We start from the raw sequence: 15,025 nt of genomic DNA on the forward strand, positions 1-15,025 counted from the left end.
CAGTAAGGGCCTCCGGTACAGCAGTAAGGGTTGCTTGCTGACTCCTGGCTATTTCCGATTTGTGCAGTTTCTGTGGACGCTTCCGTCTGCCCTGCTGCTGCCACCCCGATGGGGATATCTCAGGCCCGACCCGTTGCTACGGTCGTCATCATCATCGCTCGGTACAGAGAGGCACAACACTCTGCAAGAGTTTATAAGAGAGCGAAGCTGGTGGAGTTTGCCATTGTAGTGAAAGATGAGTCGAAAGGGGTGACCCCAGGAGTACGGTATCCCTTGCGGTCGGAGATGCTCAGTCACAGGGCGAAACTGCCGGCGACGTTGAAGCGTGATCAGGGCTAAGTCCTGGAATAGCACCGGGGAGTGTCCCTGGAAGGAGATGGGGTGAAGAGATCTCGCTTTAGTGAGAATGGCTTCCTTGGTCCTGAAATCCTGAACACACACTAGGATGTCTGCTGGAGGGGCATTGGGAGCACAGGGTGGCCCAACTCTGTGTGCTCTGTCCAGGATGATCTCAGCTTTGTGGGAGTCGCCTAGAATATAACGAAAGAAGCCCTTGGCAAATGTAAACAGATCCCTAGTGTCCTCGGAAGTCTTTATGTCACGGATCCGGATGTTGTGTCTGTGGGACCTATTTTCCAGATCCTCCAGATGTGTTTGGACGTCCACGTGTTGCTCTTGTAGCCTGATTACCACCTGCTGAAGCATGGTCAGCTCGGTCGCAGCGGCATCTCTCTTCTCCTCTAGGGTGGCCACACGGTCCCCGGCGTCATCCACCTCTCTGCGTATCTCCTTGATCTCTGCTGCAAATTAAGTTTTCACCGATTGTATATCCTCCCTGAGGGCAAGGAATAGTGACTCCAGAAAGGCTTTTATTATGGGTTAGTCACCGGAGGTCATAGAGTGTTTTGAGGTCTCGGCCTCAGGGGCCGCAGCAGCCATGTTGGGGATGGATTGCGAACGACCCAAGAGGTCCTTCAAGGGTTTCACCTTTTTGGTCCTGGACGTGGTCATGCTCTTCTGTAACCTCCAGTCGTGTTATGGAGTGGGGTCGGACATCAGGAGGGCCTCGGCCGAGCCAGAGAAGTGCCGGCCAAGCAGTGCGGCAGTGGCACTAGGTGTGCTGTGTGGGCTGTGTCTTCCTGCTGCAATCCAGCCTGCGCCCTCCATGTCCACTGCATGTTAGGCGTCTCAGAATGGGGGCAGAACCGCACCACCAAGCTCGCCGACCCCTCTATACTCCGGCACTGTCAGTGGTCGCCGCTGGGAAGTGTGGCAGAGGTGCGATGATAGGAGGCGGGGGCCGGGGCACCCGTCAGCAGGCCAGGCCCCTAGGCTTTGGAGTCACAGGTCTCCGCGGTCCAGGTAGACCCCGCGCCTCCAGGCCCTCTCAAAGTGCGTGGAATCTGCACGCTACGTGCCCAGTGGTCGCCAACATAAAGAGGCAGCCTTCACTAAGTCCAAGGGGGCCCTTCTTCAGCTTCGCTGCTGGGGGTGCGCTCTTACCGGGAGTCTGATAGGAGCACAATCCACAGCTGCCAGGTCCAGTTCCAGGTGGGCCGCGATCCGCGGGTGGTCTTAGGGAGTCGGGCCGAAGTTGCGCACCATGCTGGGGAGAGAGTCTCACAATGCAGGCCTAGGGGTCGGGCCATCTTGGCCACGCCCCATAGGTGGTGTTTTAAAATGATTACATACTCTGCCTACTCATCCCGGTCTTGTGGGGAGGGGTTTTTAGTCAATAAATGCTTCCCACTGATAGTAACCGGCTCCTGGACAGAAGATGTTGGACGATTTGCAGCTATAGCGTGCCAATGGGAGGGGCGACCTTACATTCTAGTGTCAGTTTACATCCCTCCAACGCTGCATCAAGCGACCTTGCCCAGAGACCCCAATAGTGCGCACCTCAAAGTGGTGGAGTTCACAGAAGCCCTTGGCCTCGTAGATGTATGGAGGACCAGGAACCCAATAGACCGACAGTTCACGTTCCACTCCGGGGTCCATAATAGTCTCTCATGATTAGACTACATATTCACATTGGCGGACAGTTTGACGCAAATCTCGTAAATCTCACACCTGCCATGGGGCATCTCTGATCACTCTTTGGTGCTCCTTCAATACACGTCTGCCCTTCCGGCTAGACGCAGTCTTTTTCCGATTTATCCCGGCTATATCAAATACCAAGGGGTAGGGGGTGGCCTCCTGCAGGAGACTGAGCACTATTTTACTGACAATCAACAATCAATTCCGTCTTCCACGGCGCTTTGGGAAGCATATAAAACTGTGCTACATGGGCAGGCCATTTCCCTAATTACGGGACATAAACGAACTCAGCGATGAGTGATTGACAGGTTAGAACAAGGAGTGGCCTCGGAGGAAGCTGCTCATGCCGCAAACACAAGTGAGGAAACACAACATAAAGCATACCCTGCACAACAAGAATTTAAGGCTTACGCATGGCAGGAGGCTAAAACTAAACTCACCAAAACACAACACATGGTTTATGAGCTAGGCGACAAGGCGGGCAAGCTCTTAGCATGGCTCGATAAATGGGAGCGAGCTAATAAATGGGTGGCACAGATCAAATTAGACAATGGTACCACTATGGTGGAGCCCCATCAAATAGCAGAGGCATTTGCAGCCCACTATAAAAGAGCGTACATGACCATGGCCACCAATACTGTCTTAGAGAATCTTGACTTTCTTAGGGATATAAAGATGCCTGTATTGTCTCCGGATCAATCTGAAACTCTTGACAGCGACTTGTCTCATGACGAGATTGCTCTAGTGATGGGCACACTTCACACAGGCAGGGTTTTGGGACCAAATGGGATCCCGGTGGAATTGTTCAAGAAGGCCTCATCCCAGTTAGTGCCCCATTTGCTCAACATGTATACTGATAGGCTGGAGAAAGGGATCCTACCCAGGGACCAACACCTAGCGACAATAGTGATGATCCACAGGGCAGGCAAACCACCACAGGACTGAACATCATATAGGCCAAGCTCTCTCATATATATATTTTTTTTTAAAAGTTAGAATAAATGGAGGGGGTCATCTGGCTCCCCTCCTGAGGCTGATTTTGGCCACGGGGGCACTATCACCCACGGCATCAACGTTTCTTTTTTTTTTTTTTTCAAGTGAGGTGTGCTGAGCAGCCTCCCTCCTGGACCATTTTCAGCCCCGGGGACCCCATTCCCCGGGGCCAGGCCATTTCTTTTTTTTTATATATTTTATTTTAAGGGAAGGGGGCTGCGGAGCCCTCCTCCTCAGGCCGCGGGGCACGGCCATTTTTTTTTTTTTTTGAAAACTTTTTATTGATTTTATAACACAAACATAAACAACTTGCAAGGAGTGAAGAAAAAGAGACAGCAGTATACACAACATCGCAGTACATGGTGTTGGAGCGGGAAGGACAATCCAATGAGCGTTCGTTCTATCGAGAAAGAGTATCACAGGGGGGGGGGGCAGAAGAAACAAATTGCAAACAATTAACAATAGTATGTGGAGGAACCCTCGGGTTACGGGGACGTAGGTGCAACATCTGGGTCAGGAAGAGGAGGGGCACATATATCGCCACGGTAAGTGTTCCACTGAGTCCATATCTTCCCCCATTGTCGGGGGTTACCTCGAGAAACATATACAGTTTTTTCTCTAAACATGCACCAGTCCATGTTTTGTTTCCATTTCCGAATTCCGGGCGGGCCCTGAGCGCCCCACAATTGCGCAATGTCTCTCTTGGCAATCATGTTACCCAAGGTCACCCACCGAAGCTGCGACATGGAGTAATCATTCGGTTCCCATACGTTCAGCAAGCATCTCCTTGCTTCCGGCATCGACCGTACCCCGGTAACCTCACTCATCACCTCATGCACACGGGTCCAGAATCGCACTATCCCAGGGCACTCCCAGATGATATGTAAAAAGGTGCCCAGAAGACCGCAGCCACGCCGACACAGACCATCCACAGAAAAGCCCATGTGTACCAAACGGGGACCAGTTACATACACTCTATGCAGGATTTTAAGTTGCACAAATCTAAGGCGCGCCTGGATGGCCACCTCCTTAGGGGAAGAGATCGCCGCCTGCCAGTCCTCATCGTCCAACTCCAGCCCATCACCAGTCCAGACCTCTCTAAGGCGAAGCAGGAGATCAGACCTGGAGTTGATTAATTTTTTATAGATAAGCGAAATCGTACTGTCAGGAACATGCCCGTCCAGTACTCTGTCCTCAAGCGGGGACGACTCCGGAATCTCCCCACCCGAAGGGAAGACCGAGAGCACCGCGTGACGTACCTGTGCATAACGAAAAAATTCGCGATCGTCCAAAGCGTACTCGGTTTTCAATTCTTCAAACGTCCTCACTCTCCCCTTGGTCCAAACATCATCAATCCTGCTGATACCAATCAAGCCCCACCTATCAAACCCCCGGGACTGCCATAGTGAGCCGAGTCTATCAGACGCGTACAGGGGGGTGGCGCGAGTCAATTTATTAGTCCACCCAAGCGCCATGGAAGCATGTCGCCACACCTGGACGGCCGCCCTGGTGGGGCCTGTTACGTTGCGAGGGGTGAGTTTCGAGTAGAGGACTCTATTGTAGTCGCCCCCCGGTAACAACCACTTGTCCATCTCAAAGGCCGGATTCGGCAAAGGGCCATACATGCAATGATTTATTGCCCCCAGTTGAGACGCCCAATAGTAACGACGGATATCAGGCAAAGCAATTCCACCGTCGTACCACGGGAGCGACAATGTAACAATGGCGATCCGGGGCCTACCCCCCCCCCACACCAGTCGCCTCTGCAAACTCTCAACCTCACGGAAATATGTAGCCGGGACAACGTCAAGCGTGTTTTGCAATGCGTAGAGGAAGCGGGGCAGTGACATCATCTTAAACAACGCCGCTCTACCCAGGGGAGAAAGAGGAAGCTTCTCCCAGGCGACCACATCTGCCCGAAGACGCTGAAGAGGGGGCAGTAAATTACGGTCGAACCGGAGTGCAGGGCTCAGCGTGATAAAAATGCCTAGATATTTAAATCCGTCTTCCACGATCGCGATAGGACAACCACTGGGCAGAAGGGGGGCGGCACCCGACAGGACGTATACACAGGACTTCGACCAGTTGATGACAAGACCCGAGTTTTTGCGGAAGGATGTTAAGACATCAAACAGCACGATGAGGGATTTACGGGGTGATGTAAGATAAAGCAGAATATCATCAGCGTAGAGAGATACACGGTCCTCAAACTCCGAATTCCATCTAATGCCCTTTAGGGACGGTTCCCACCGCAACCAGGCCGCCAGCGGTTCCAAGGCGAGAGCAAACAACAAGGGGGACAGGGGACAGCCCTGTCGCGTCCCTCTGCCCAGTGCAAAGGGCGCAGAGACCCGACCATTGACCACCACCTGGGCCATGGGACCGGGGTAAAGCAATTTGACCCACCGAACGAATTCCGAACCGAAACCGAACTTAGCAAGAACCGCCCACAAATACGGCCATTCTATCGTATCAAACGCCATCGTAGCGTCCAAGGACGCCAAGACGGCGGGCTCACGCAGCGTCTCGGCCCGTGCCAGGACGCCATGCAACCGTCGAAGGTTAAGCGCCGTATTACGATGCGGTATAAAGCCGGATTGATCAGGGTGAACCAGGTCCCCAATAACGGTCGCCAAACGTGTCGCCAGCAGCTTGGCCAAGATTTTAGGTTCCGCATTAATCAATGAAATGGGTCTAAAAGAGGCGCAGCGATCCCGAGGCTTACCATCCTTGTGGATGACAACTATAGTGGCCAGTCTCTGGTCAGGCGGGAGAGACCCCACCTCCAAAGACTCAAGAAACATAGAGTGCAGATGAGGAGCTAGCGAATCCGGGCGCAGTTTGTATAACTCAATGGGGAGCCCATTGGGGCCCGAGGCCTTGCCGGATCGGACCGAACGGATAGCAGCGGCAATCTCGTCCACAGCAGGCGGAGCATCCAGAGCATCTCTATCAATGTCAGACAATCAGGGAAGTGCAATATCACGCAATAACAGGCGGGAATCCTGCTCCGATCGATCAGATACCTGGGTGTACACCTCGCGGAAATAATCGGCAAAGCACGCAACAATATCAACAGGGTCTGTACAACACTCACCATTCTCCGCAACAATCACAGGGACGACACGACTTGCATTCTCCCTCTTGTCCAACCAAGCAAGCAGTTTACCAGCCTTATCACCCACATCATACAAGCGCCCCTGCTGTTCCCTCCCCATTTCCTTGGCAGCTTCAGTGACCAGAGCTCTGTATTCTTGTTGTTTCAGCTCTAATAAATGTAACCCCTCAGCGGTAACCCCAGATTCCAAGCTCTCTTCCAGGGCCGTGACCTCCCCCTCAAGTCGAACCATCTCAGCACGGCTGGCCAACTTTACGCTACCAATCAATGAGAGGGCCTGGCCTCGAACGACCGTCTTGTAAGCTTCCCAAAGTAAACTAGGGGAGGACACAGAGCCCACATTTTCCTCAAAGTAACAATTGTGCGCCTTAACCAGCCCATCCCTGACCCTGGGGTCCTTCAAATACCAGGGGTTGATCGGAGCCACTCGGCCCGCCGAACTCAGTCGTGCATCAACCACCAGCCAAAGCGGAGAATGGTCCGAGATACCCCGTGCCAGATGTTTAACTTCCCGTATGAGGGATGCATGGGCGGAGGGCAGAAATACGTGATCCAACCTCGAGAGACTACCATGAGCACCAGAATGATGGGTATATTGCAACTGTCCCGGGTGAAGCAACCGCCAGCAATCAATGAGCCCCAGCGTCTCCAGGAAGTCACTCAACCAAGTCTGGGCCTTCGGCAGTTCCCTGGGAGGGTGACGATCACGCATCCCCGAGACCACCGCATTAAAGTCACCCCCAACCAAAAGCAAACCCTCGGGGAGACCCAGGATAAGTCCACTCAGATCAGCAAATGTGGTGGCCTGGAGGCCCGGGGGCACGTACACGGAAATCAGAATAAGAGCCTTCCCCTCCCAGCGCCCCACAATGGCGGCGTATCGTCCCTTATCATCCAATATGACATCATCAATGGCCAAGGGGAGGGAGGTCCGAACCAGAATGCCCGCCCCCCTAGAACCCGAGGTGAAACCCGAGTGCGCTACAAGGCGATAACCCCGCCTATTCAAAGTGTGGCACTTGTTGCCGAGCAAATGAGTCTCCTGCAGTAAAACAACATCTGGAGTCAAACGTTTCAGCAATTGCAACACCACCCTCCTCTTAATCCCATCCCCCAACCCGTTCACGTTCCAACACAATAACCGAAGACCCCTACCCCCCATCCCCATGTTCAGCCCCACCCCCGCCCCACATCCAGAGCAACTGCAAAAAACAGGAGTGCGCCTTTCCTTCGCCTTGCAAGTAACAATAAAATTCAAACAAACAACCCAGTTCCCCCAACAAAATCAAAACAATGATACCCCCCACCCCGCACCCCTGCTGAAGACAGAAGAGCCCCATAAACTCGCAGTGTGCCTGTCGCCCAACCACCCAACTAATCTATGAAAAGAAACCCAGGAGGAGAAAGGACCCGTTCACCCCCCACCCACCCCCAAAAGACTATTACTTGCAAACAGTAAGAACACAGCATAGCACAGTTCAAAGCCAACAGGAAAGGAACGGGGTCAAAGTCAACAGTTACTCTTGCTCCGTCGGGCCACCCCCCGCCCGATCCGACTTGCCAGAGTCCTCGAAAGGTTCAGGATCCGTAGGCAGCGTGTCGAGCCAGTCACTCACAACCCCAGGATGGTCGAAGAAAAAAGTACGATCTCTATGTACCACTCGCAAACGGGCCGGAAAGAGCATGGCATACTTCATAGACCTTTCCCGGAGTCTCTTCTTGACCCCTTGAAACCCCAGCCTCTGTTTCTGGACCTGTTGTGTAAAGTCCGGATAGAAGCTGACAGTAGAGTTCTCAAAGGCAATGGGACCAGACTGCCGCGAGGCCTGCAGGATAGCGTCTCTGTCCCGGAAATGAAAGATCCTCGCAATGATGGGTCGAGGATTAGCACCCGATTTAGGTATGCCACCGGGGATCCTATGTGCTCGTTCGACAGCGAAAAACTTGCTGAGACCCTTGGGCGCCAGGTGATTCAGCACCAGGTCTTCCACCAATAGGTCCGTCGAGGCAGCAGTCGATGATTCCGGGACCACAATCAGGCGGATGTTATGGCGCCTGGCACGACTTTCATAGTCCTCTAGGCGCCCAGAGTAATAATCATTGGCCTTCCTCAGATTCCCGACTTCAGCTTGCAAATCAGAGACGTCGGTGACCAGGCTAGAGGTTTTAAGATCCAGGGATTTGACCTTTTCATTCGTCTTCGCCAAGTCCGCCCTGATCAAATTGACATCAATCGACACCGTATCCAGCTTGAGAGTCAAGGCCTCATATTGTTGCCCCAATGAGGCCTTCATACCAGTGATGGCGCCCATGAGATCTCGCAGCGAGGGCTCGTCCTCAATCGGTGAGTCCTCCGGCATTGGCGTCGAGGATTTAGCCGCTGCTCCCGGCGATCCCTTGGCTAGAGTGTACCGGTCCATGATGTTCGTTTGCAGGGCACTCCCTCGAACGCCCGGTTTAGGCCCGCGCTTCCCACACTCAGGCTTGGTGGCCATCTTGGATCCTGGACCCGTACGGGTCGCCTGTTGACGGGTAAAAATGGTGACTGTGGTGGCAAATATATAGGGCCAAAAGGGCGAAGGTGGTGCCAGTCTCAGACCTGGAAGCCGCTACAGCTCGGCAGCAGAGCGGAGAGACCAAGGGTGTAGGAGCGTCCGGCCATCAACTGTGTCGACAAAGTCAGGTTGAGCTCCGGACAAGAATCGAAACCGAAACCAGTCGCCAGTCCACGCTAGTCTGGCAGTCCGTTGTTGTTCACTTACTGGACTGCAAGCGAGACAAGATAGCGCGGGGCGTCACCATGGAGCAGGCCAGAAAGCTGCGACAGTCTGTAGCTCTGGACCCCGAAGTCCAAAAAAGTTCGCTGAAACAAATAAGTGAGCAGTAGAACCGTGCCAATAAACACCCGTCGTCTGAACCAGGATAAAGTACAGGATAGTCGATGGAGGTGGCGAGGGTCCGGGAGCCCTGTGCTCACGCGACCATCTTGGGTGCGCGCGAAGCTCCTCCTTCGGCCATTTTTTTTTAAAATAAAAAAAGGGAGGGGGAAGATTGGCCCCTCTCCCAGGCCATTTTCAACCCCAGAGACCCCATCTCCCGGTGCAAGGCAGCTGGTTGGGGACCATGAGGGGAGCCGATATTGCTTTTTACCCCCCAGGGAGCTGCTGACATGCAGCTCCCTGGGGGTAAAAAGCAAAGTGTGCTTGCTGTGACCAAGCAAGAGCAAAGTGCTCTCGCTTGGTCAAAGCGAGCACACTAGTTTGCTATGGAACGGTGGGAGCACTGCTCCCACCATCCCGTACTAAACTGCAATGTCCCGGGGGTGGGCACCCAAGGGACATTGCTGGAGCCGGCCCTGAGAGTGGCGGTTACCAGGGCCATTTATGGCACCAGGAGGGGAGATGCACGGCTCCATCCCATCTTTAACATAGCCCGGGGAAGTGGCGGTCCCGGGGGCTGCGTGGAGTAGCTGGAGCCCCCGATGCCTTATTGTAAACCTAACCCCGGGAGGTGGTAGTCCCCGGGGCTGCGTGGTGGGGCAGGAGCCCCCACGCATTGTCAACATAGCCCCAGGGAGGTGGCGGGCCCGGGGGCCTGATGGGGGTGCATTGCCCCCACATTTCACATACTTAGCGCTAGGGAGATGGCAGTCCCCAGGGCTGCGTGGGGGGGCTGGAGCCCCAACAAGCCATAAGCACTGACAGACGTGTTTCGACACAACGCTTTTTTCAATGTCAGTGTGTTTGAATACCATTTTCAATTTAAACCATGGAGAAATATGTCAGACTCACAATGATTAATATGAAAACAAATGACGGTGCATTGAGTCTTGTAAATAAAAAGCAAATTGGCGGCCATCTTGGAACATTCTTCTTTTCAAACCTTCATATCATTCTATTGAGGTTCCACTTAATTCATACATGAACTATTGACGGTTACCACAAGATGGTACATGATCGGGGGACAGGGGAAAAGAGCTAGTGGGAGAGATTGCACACTTAATAGAAAATTAATTCAAGAATAGATGGTGCATGTATTATCCAACTTTAGAAATTATGTTATTCTCCCCCATATCAGAATAGCATGATAGTATCAAATTAAGCTTATTCACATGAATAGTTCTCTCACATTTGGGATCCCTGTCGAATCGCTCCTCTTTTGCCTATTTGCATTTTTTGCTTTTTATATCTACATCCTAATGGCAGTTGCCAGTAGGTAGTTATAATTAGGATGTAGTTTCCATAGGAAGAGCTTTTTTTCATTTGCCAATAACTTTAGCGGTATGCGACAAACCCTCGCAAAATTTTCACAACTAGTTTTACTCTCACCTCAGCTGCGTTATTGAAAGTTTTGTAGTGATCCATCAACCAGGGACCGAGAAAAAAGGTGGGGGTCCCAAAACGTGTTTTCCTCATGTTAATTTCCAGAGGAACTTTAGAAATGGTACAGCCCAAACTGCTGAACGGAATTACACCAAATTTGGCATAAAGCTAGATTATGGTCAAGGGAAGTGCCTTTTTGCAATCTGGTGTAAATCCATAAAGTAGTTGCGGAGTTATTAAAAGAAATCCAAATTTGTATATATTGGGACGTAGATCCTTCGAGGAGCCAGCAGTCTCTGTGCTCAAATCTAATTGGCTGCCAACACTTCAAACTTCAAAAGTGCTGCCAGCCATCTTGGGACTCGGTTTCAGCTGAGTCCCAACAAAAAAAGGTTTTTAAAAAAAGAGACGGGCAGGGTAGGAATACCCTGACCCCATAGACCTCTAGGGGAGATCCCAGAGGAACCCTGCCAGGGCAAAAAAAGTTTATTCATAAAAGAATTTCAGCGTGAGCCACGCTGCAGGTGCCTCTCCCAACAAAAAAAATAAGAAGAAGCACGGTCTCCCGTGCTCCTTTGCTAATAGGCCCCCAGGTGAGGAAGGTCCCGGGGCATGAGCACTTATGTATAGGAGGGGAGTGCATAGGGCCCCCAACTATGGCTTACCATAGCCCCGGGAACCGTCAACTCCCCGGAGCCCTATGGAAAAAAATGCAGGCAGGCTTGCTGCGCTCGCCCCCACCCAGGGGACTGCCAGCTCCCTGGGGCAAAATAAAAACCAATGCAGGGGCCAGCATGGACCCCTCACAGCCCCAAAGACTGCCACCTCCCCGGGACTGAAAAAACATCATTGTTGAGGGTCTGTCTGTGGAAAATGACTAAAATCGGTATACATAAGCGGCGTTCATTTATGTTCACCACAGCCACTGTTGAAAGTAGAGCGACAACCATGAAAACAGTAGCCACGCCATCTTGTCCCTTTTAGGCCCCATCGCGAAAGTAGGTGGCAGCCATTTTTGTGTCACGACCTCTCTGCCCACTGCCAATAGCCTGCGCGCCTCTCCCCCTCACACCCCAGCCTCGCAAGCATTCCCCCGCGCCCCGACAGCCCCCGGTTTCTCCTGCTTGGACCATAAGCGCACCTCTAGCGCGACCCTGTCTCCGAGCCACATCCCGTGCTGAACCCCCTCGCTCTTTCATCTCATTCAAAGAACAGGCCCTTTTTTGATAACCTCTTCCTCCCTGCCCGATTGTCCAGCCCGATCCCAGGCCATCACCTAGCCCGACAGATGCAGTTTATTGCCCCCTACAGTAGGACCTCGCCTCACATCAAAGGAGCGGTGGTTAATCAATACCCTCACACCTCCAGATCCGACCGATCGCCCACTTTCCCGTTCCCAGCAGAATGTCCAGCTGCGCGACAACCACCACATGCTGAGGTTGAGGTGGGAACTCTACTGTAAATATGTGTGGGAACGGGGGTGAAGCAGGGATTCCGAGGATGTCTTTCCGTACATCAAGTATTGACAAGAATGTGTTTCATGTAATAAAGCAATAAACCTGTGTATAAGAGGCCAGGCCTCAAGGATGCGTTGAGAGCACCTCGAGAAGATACCCTGTTGTCTGATTTGACGTGTTCTGCTCCGTCGGAATAAACTCCTGTTTCCTGCCTACTGTCTCCAGCGCCTGCCTCTTTGTTTGGTAATCTCGAATGGTATGAGAGGCAGCTAACGCCGGGCAAATACTGAAGGGTTCTTGGTCGAATTCGGCCCTACCATTCTACATGTCGTAGACAAAGATTTTACATGGAGGGGGGCCACACGCCATTTATGTCCCTGTACCTCCTGAGGTGCCCACCCTTGAGACGTAGCTGTTTGTTTTGCTTGGTGGGAGCTGATAGCTCCCACTATGCAAACGCACTGCTTGCTAAGAGATGAAGTCCCTTCGGATGCTGAAGATCCCTGGGGGGCAAAGAAGCCCTCCTGTAACCAGCAGTAAGTCCCACATAGTGGGACTGTTGAGAGCTGGTCAGAGGCCCCTTTCCCTTTCTCCACCACTCTGCAAAAAGAACTAGTAGTTAAAAGAAATCAAAGCGATTCACTTAAAAAAAACAAAGGTTACAGGGCAGTTTTAGGTTACAGGGACATTATAGCTAGGAAATATAATTTTTTTTAAAACGTAGAAATTCACTGGAAAAAACAAAGGCTACAGGGATGTTATAGTTAGGCTCAGATTTCACTTGTTTAAAACCATAAAAATTCTGCAGTTCTGGGCTAACTATAAATGATGCCCCCACAATGCACTGCTTATGACTTCACCAGTGGCGGCTCCTGCATAGGGGCGTCGCCCCACTGCTTTCTCGCAGCACGAGAAGGCTGACACCTTAAATGGTAAAACTAAAAGGCCCTGGAGTGCCTGGTTGTGGGCGGGCTGATTGTCCGGTCCTGGTCACTGACAGGGAGGGGGCGGGCGGGGGTGTGGTACTCACTGTTTGGTCAGACCCAGGGCCGAACAAAGGAGTCATGCGCACTCCCCCATTTTCTCTATGTAGGCTGCTACATGCAGCCTACATAGAGAAAATAGCTCGGCTGGGGCGCTACCATCGCCAATCACAACGCTGCCACGCTGCCATGGCAGCGTTGTGATTGGTGGAGGGAAGGGAGGCTGCCTGTGGGGGGCTCCGCATTCCAGGGGAGAGCTGCAGGAAAAGAAAACGCGGGACTGCCAGGACATGAGGCGGTGCAAACAGTACGTTTTATTTTAACCCCTTTGGTGCTGATGACGGCCCTTGTCCGTCATGCACCGCAGTGGGCGTGTGCTGATGACGGCTGGGGGCCGTCATGATCTCGCCCACTACGAAAAACACCGCACAGGCACAGAATCGCGGCCGCACCCAAGGGATTAATTATAAAACCCCTCCTGCCCCCCCCCATCCCCACCTCCCGCGACTACCCCGTTTCCACCCCTGTCATGACGTCAGGCAGTGACTGTGTAGGTTACAGAAATATCAGCTTACGTCACTGTAGTTCAGTTACTAGAAATAGGTCTTCCCCGTGGGTATTTGTATAGCGCCGTTGACTTCACTAATCTCTTTGCTGGGCGTGATCATGTGCACTTCGTGGGGTCCCGCATGATTTCTTGGTTGCGTACATGGGTACATAGGTCATATTTATTTAATCATTGCCCGTAACAGACTGTATAAAAAAAATGGGCATTGCAGTGTTCCAGAAGAAGGCCGAAATCGGTAGAGAAACGCTTCTGCTTCCTAGTAAAAAGCCCGTTCTGTGTCTATCACTGCCATCTGACGCACACCTCATCAGGCATTGAAAAAGGACTGCACTATATTCCTGTGCTGTATGAGACATTCAACTTTAACGGTTTTACTGTGAAATATAAAATTGCCATATTCTATAATGGCTCTATTAAAATAATGGCCCTGCATCAGAGAGGGCGCAATTGTTTTTTTTGTTTAGAAGTGTGCTAATGTATGCAAACACAGACCGGGCCCATTGCTGCTTGCGTGTGTTAGCACATTAAAGCAGAGCTGTTGGCTTAGCTAATGCTTATTTAAATTAAAATGTAAGCTTCTTTAATGCAACGAGGACAAGGGTACAACTGAAATTATTAAACTGGAAACAGAGGCAAGTGGAGGGAATTGGCACCCCCACGATGCTTTTCAATTTCACGTTGTTCAATATTCTTGTTTTAATGGTATACTTTAAACTCACTGACTTGCTTTGTTGGTCCCCACGGTTTTTTGTTCTCCTTTAATAAATTCTTAGATCAACCTCATTTAGTGAGAAATCTGACACTCATAAACGTGCTGGTCACATAAGTGATTTCTGTTGTTGATTGTGAGGGACTACGGAGCCCTGTGCCAGTGGGTTCAGCCTGCGAGTTTGGAGTACATGGTGATATGAAAGACCCTTCTGCAGGTGGTTGTTAGTCTGGCGGTGCTCTTAGCGGACGCATACATGTTTCATTACCGAACCTCCCTTTAATGGACTGCATCTCCAGAATTTAGCAGAGGCGGACCTGTCTCTTAGCAGTTTTATCCTTTTTCTGTCCTCTTTCCCGAAGAACTGCTTTTTCAAGACGCGTTGGACTTTTCAAGTAGTATTTTTTTTTTTACTGATTACATCTGTTATTTCTGGGCTGCTTTTGTGGGGTATATGTCACAAATGTATTACTTTATACTGGGCCGGACTGGGATCCAAATTAAGCCCTGCCAAAATGTTCATACCCGGAGGACTTTCCAGGGCGAGTAGACCTCACATATTTGCTTGCTTGCTGCAGTGCAGTACTCTAATTGATTTACGCCTCACCACTTCCAAGTGTCACCAGCCGCCACTGGACTTCACATATTAAATCACTCATGACATGGTCAGTGACATCACTGATGACATTTCAAATGTTTTTACATGTTGATTTACATCACAGGACCTTAAAATGCTCGTTTCACTTTATTAATTCTGTTCAGCGGAGCGCCGCCCCACTGTATTTTGAGTAATGGAAAAAGGAAACACTACATTATTATCCTTTAATTTTTCTGTTCT

At 51.4% G+C, this 15,025-nt stretch overlaps 1 protein-coding gene across 2 annotated transcripts in view; it reads right to left on the bottom strand.

Moving 5' to 3' along the window:
- The window catches only part of ADAP2 (ArfGAP with dual PH domains 2), a 267,951-nt gene that overhangs the window by 163,515 nt on the left and 89,411 nt on the right, over positions 1 to 15,025 (bottom strand). The gene's annotated exons all lie outside the window — the stretch shown is intronic.

The sequence above is a fragment of the Lissotriton helveticus genome, chromosome 7 (genome assembly GCF_964261635.1).
Source record: "Lissotriton helveticus chromosome 7, aLisHel1.1, whole genome shotgun sequence".
In the NCBI taxonomy this organism is placed as follows: domain Eukaryota; kingdom Metazoa; phylum Chordata; class Amphibia; order Caudata; family Salamandridae; genus Lissotriton; species Lissotriton helveticus.